The sequence below is a fragment of the Lampris incognitus genome, chromosome 6 (genome assembly GCF_029633865.1).
Source record: "Lampris incognitus isolate fLamInc1 chromosome 6, fLamInc1.hap2, whole genome shotgun sequence".
Classification (NCBI taxonomy): domain Eukaryota; kingdom Metazoa; phylum Chordata; class Actinopteri; order Lampriformes; family Lampridae; genus Lampris; species Lampris incognitus.
The window spans coordinates 64,547,896-64,553,563 of record NC_079216.1 but is presented as its reverse complement, the minus strand read 5'-3'; the positions used below and the strand labels follow the sequence as shown (position 1 = coordinate 64,553,563).

Sequence of the window (5,668 nt, the reverse complement as noted above, 5' to 3'; positions counted from 1 at the left end):
AAAATCGGGTTTCCGGTACGGCTCGCGGGGTGCTTCCTGTCTGAAGGTTGCTCCACCCTAATCTATGATCGAACGGCTGAGAAGTCATGTGATTTGGATCACATGGCGTCACAGCTCGCGTTAACCCATTGCTTTATCGACTTTCATTAGTTTGAGGGAGACCTACACCCACTGGAGCGTAGGTGTCCGGCACGGGGCGGTGTCCCCCCTTACAGCGGTTCACCCTGGCCTTCCTCAGAAGTCAATTTGGGGACAAATGAACAGCTGCTGCACTGAAAATTCCAAGAACTTACAGTTTGGGTCTTTGCTTTTGTCTGTTGCATATTTGTGGCAGTTTGCTTTGTCATTTATGCTGAATTTGGGAACAAGACCTAGGCCTGTCTTTTGCAGAGGGCCAGTGGACTTCAATTTTTGAGCAAATAAACTCCTCATCTCCTTGTGCTCGACACGATCCAATACGATTCAAGACAGTTCATGGTCTTCATCTCACTAAGGAGAAACTGGCAAGGAGATACCCAAACACCGATCCCCCCCCCCCCCCGTGATCGATGCAAGACCACCACTGCAGACTGGCTGCACATGTTTCGGTCGTGCTCAAACCTGCAGACTTTTTGGGGAAGGGTCTTTGAATCCCTTAGTGACATGTATAATATGACAACTGTACCTTAGCCCATTATTGCCCTGTTTGGACTGAGGCCAGGGGTAAGCGCTTGTGGTCGACCGAAATGTGCAGCGTGGTGGCCTTTACTGCCCTGTCAGCTCGACGCCTCGTCCTCCCCAGCTGGAAGAGGGCGGTGCCACCGTCCCACACAAGATGGCTCCAGCAGATTCTGTTTTACCCCAAGCTGGGAAAAAAAAATCAGATTTACATGGGAGGGGGACGCGAAAGAGTCTGCAGGCCTTTTCTCCCCTTCTGTGATAACCTAACCCAAATAACAGACTGGGGTAGTTCATAAACTCATCGTTTCTTGGTTGGAGCAGAACTGTAGCGGTCTCAGAATCAGAACCAGAATCAGTCTAATTAAGAATTAGTTTAAAAAGATAAAAATGAGTGTATTTTTTTTTTATTAATTAATTTTTTTCTCCCTCGTCTGTGTTTATGTGAATGGGGTCGTTGTATGCATGTCGTATATTTATGTGTATTGATGTCATTTGGGAGGCTGTTGGGGGCGGGGGAGGGGGGAGGGGTGGTGGTAAGAATACAGGATTCATTTCATATGGTGAGTCTGATTTGGAAAATGCAAAATCCAATAAATATAAATTAAAACAACGACAACAAAGTAATCAGTTTGCGTCATGTCGACGCCCCCCCCGTCCTCAAAATACGGTGACAGCGCCCTCTGCTGACAGAAGAGGAGATGAACCAGACCTGGACACATGAATGGGTCTGACGTGTTACTGTGACACACTCAATCATGTGCTGTGTGTGTGTGTGTGTGTGTGTGTGGACACAGAGGCTGAACCACAGAATAGATAAGAGATAAAACTGAGACTGAGGAACAAAGGTGATGGAATTACAGAAACCGCATAAAAGCTGACAACTCCAGTCCATCACAGACGGGGGACATGAAAACAGATGGCCTCTTGTTTAGTTAGTTACTTAGTTACTTCGTTACTTAGTTACTTTGTTTGTTTGTTGTTGAGGCGGAGTGATCATGGACAACAAAGCTGCAATGCGAGACCCTGAAAATGCTGCTTCAATTTACCGTCTGCTGTATACCTGTGCTGATTATTTTCATGAATATTCATAAGAAAAGTGCTATATGAATAAAGTTATTATTATTATTACTATTGTCATTGACATCACTCATAAGATATCAGGTCAAAACTCATAAAAAAGCAGTCACTGCCTAATTAGTGTCAGTCACCCACCTCAATTATTGTGTTGATTAACTTGTTAATTAAGTGCATACTAGGCAGGGGGGTAAATGGGAAGGAAATTCAGCCCTGGACTGGGGTCGGTGAGGGTCGATTACGTATGTACAGTTTATACGACAGTCAGTTACAGCTGAGGGGGGGGGGTTAATAGTCCACTAGAGGTAGCACCCTAGCCCTTGCTGGTGAGGATCTAGTCCGTTATTGTTGGCAGGTGATTCTGAAGGTATTCAGAGGCTGGTGCGATGGGAAGTAGCGTGTGTCTGTTCCAAGATGGGTTTCAGTAGGCACACACTTATACTGTAACACGTCATCAGCGCGGCTTAATTACAAACAACTGGCTACTTGTCATTTTGTAACTACCACTACTACTGTCCAATCATATTCCTTCCCCTGCGGCGTGCACAGACAGGAGTATTAACCCTAACATGCATGTCTTTTTGAGGGTGGGGGACACCCGGGCACCCGGAGAAAACCCACCGCAGACACGGGGAGAACACGCAAACTCCACACAGAGGACGACCTGGGATGACCCCCCAAGGTTGGACAACCCCGGGGTTCGAACCCAGGACTTTCTTGCTGTGAGGCGGCGGTGCTAACCACCGGGCCACCGTGCCGCCATACTTTGGAGTGGACGGAGCGAGCCCCTATTCCATCTCGCTGTTCCAAAAATCCATTTAATCTATGGTCCCCGGGTAGGGGGCGTATCAGATATTAAACTGATAAGAACAGATACGACACTTGATCGTGGCCAAAAGGCTGAGAAGGGATTTTGCCGGGTTGACTCCAGCTTCCCTCACAAAGGGGAACATATGTGCAGTTTACCTGGCTTCCATCTTCGTTACTATCTAAGTTACAGTAAAGCCACAGTCTTACAGTACTTTACATTATGCATAGTTGTGTATGTACCCTGATTGGTTATCGAACAGACATTACCTGCACGTATTGATACCGGAGTTCTTTCACACGTTCACCGTTTCTCTCAAGGGGTACAGTGTACAACTGCATCATCCTTATCCTATGTTTCTCCAGGACTCTGGCAGGCGTCGTTGTGCTGACCATATTCACATTCCCCAGAGTGATATCGTCCGCCAGCACGCTGGCCCGAATTTCCCGCAGTTCTGTTGCATAGTTGCCAATTAACACGTCATCAATGGCAATTTCCTGCACGTCTGGAACTGTGCTACCTCTCCCTCCTGTGGGGGGGCAACCTTCGGATCCTACAGTAAAACACAAAACAATATATTTCAGGATGTCGGTACGTGTAAAAATGTAAACATACTGTATTATACTGCAATATGTAGTTCAATTATCATTGAAGGATGCACGTCTCACTTGTTGTTTTGCCGGGAAATTGGTCCCATCGATGCAACTGTTGGAACGCTGCAGATTTGGTTGCGCCTTTAAACCGGCCTCTCTCAGGGAGAGACCATGGTTTACAACATGGCCACTAACCGTGGCCCTCATCTCATCAGAGGCCACTGCTCTTGGTCTTCCTCTCCTTTGTCCTCCATGCATTCTCACTCTCCCCGCCACTCTTCCCTCTCCACCAACCTTGACGAAGTCATTCTGAAGCCGTCCACTTTTGTCGGTTTGGTAACGAGACTACAAACCGGGACCCGTGGTGGGTTTTCAGCTGAGATTACAATCAGCTCTGTTTGCAATGATTATTAATCCATTTTATTGCGATTATTCTGCTAAGAAGTCATTCTGAAGCCGTCCACTTTTGTCGGTTTGGTAACGAGACTACAAACCGGGACCCGTGGTGGGTTTTCAGCTGAGATTACAATCAGCTCTGTTTGCAATGATTATTAATCCATTTTATTGCGATTATTCTGCTAAGAGTTTTCTCTATATTTCAGTACGATTACTACAGAAATGCATGAAATTTGCCATCATTGCATGTTAAGCTTAATACTCCAGCCAGCACCCCTGACCAAGGCGATGACAAAGACCTGGAGTTGGTCCCCGGGTGCCGCACTATGGCCGCCCACTTTCTAGTGTGTATAGAGAGGATGGGTTAAATGCAGTTTTGACCGATGCATGATGAAAACCTACAGACTTCTGGGTTCCACAGTCTCCCAGGACCTAAGGTGGGTATCAAACATGGACACACAATCATCAAAAAGGCCCAGCAGAGGATGCACTTTCTCTGCCAGCTCAAGAACTACAACCTGCCTCAGGAACTGCTGATCCAGTTCTACACTGCAATAATCCAGTCTGTCCTCTGCACGTCCATCACTGTCTGGTTCGGTTCGGCCACCAAACAGGACAGGGACAGACTGCAACAGACAGTTAAGTCTGCAGAGAAAATCACTGGTGCCAACCTGCCCTCCATTCAGGACTTATACACCTCCAGACTCAGGAAACGGGCAGGCAACATCACTGCAGAGCCATCACACCCTGATAGCCTGTTCCAACTCCTCCCCTCTGGTAGGCGCCACAGAGCACTGTACCCCAAAACAACCAGATATGAAAACAATTTCTTTTTGTGAGTTGTCATTCAAATGAACACTTAACACTGTCAATAAATCCAACCATGTGGTATATGCTGTACTGTACATTGTACGTATACTGGTATGCTCCGTCATGTCCATCTACCTCAGGCGTGTATGCAAGTAATCTGCTAACATCTATTTCAGCATCTCTGATATATTCTCTGCACTTTATCACCTCTTGTCTTGCCTGTATAAGTCAGTCCTTGTGTATATATCTGAAGATTGTTTTGTTGTGTTGTTATTTTATGTTAAGTACACCGAGAAAGCCACGAAACCGGAGTCAAATTCCATGTTTGTACAAACCTACATGGCCAATAAACATGATTCTGATTCTGATGTTCTGATGCGAGTGGAAAAAACTAATAAAGACAATCATTTCAAATGGGCTTCTCACTGTTTTGTGGTCTGTTTTACGATGTGAAAGTTTAAATTTATTTCTCAAACAGAATTTAATTTAAACTAGCATCACTCTGGAAGTTTGAAGAAAAGGTCCTTACCACTAAAAATCGCTGCAAGCTGAACTGCAGTATAAATCAGAAACTTGCATGACACGAGGTGAGTTCCAAGCCAAAGAACCTTGCTGAGCATTTCAGCAAGTCCACTATGGCGGAACTGCCATCAACAAGTGTTGTAGAACCACATATGTACTCATAATTGCCCTCATCATGATTGTTGTGACTTCATACATAGCAAATTCCTCCCCCATAGAGAAATAAGGAAACAGTGTAACCCAACTAGGTACTCTGGGTAGACTGCCAGGTACCCACATTGCCATGTGGATTATTCTGCCACACACCAGGCTATGCTCTAGCTACAATGTGAGTTAAAAGTGCCTGAGATAACGTGGTCTGGAGCCAACCCGACCCAGCCATGTAGTAGGCTTGACAGGGTGTTCGGCATGTTCTGGCATTTGCCCACCTGCAGCATTCAGGTCGCCTGCTGAAGGACCCAGGTTGGCACTTGTCCCAAGGTTTGTATCACCATGTGATGCCACTTTCTGAAGCCTGTTCATATGCCACCTCGATCCATCAGACAAGAGGGAATGTAGCGGGCCCCAACTGGTTTTTGATCTGCATGGGTGCTGAGCAGAATGACAACCACTTGTGGTCTTGGTTTGGTCGGTGGACGCAAACCCAGTCCAGGACTGTGAACGGTGGAGTTTTGATCCTCCACATCCTGTCAAACCGTTGCTTCATTTTGCTCTGGCAGTTGGTGACTCTTGTTGCGCCTCTGTGCTGACAATGGTACTGACTGCACTGAAGATACTGGGGTCGTAGACAGTCAGGGAGCTGCCA

At 46.4% G+C, this 5,668-nt stretch overlaps 1 pseudogene; it reads right to left on the bottom strand.

Annotated features, from left to right (window-relative positions):
• Positions 1-2,465: 2,465 nt before the first annotated feature.
• LOC130114817 (U2 spliceosomal RNA) lies at positions 2,466-2,646 on the bottom strand (annotated as a pseudogene).
• Between the last annotated feature and the right edge of the window lie 3,022 nt (positions 2,647-5,668).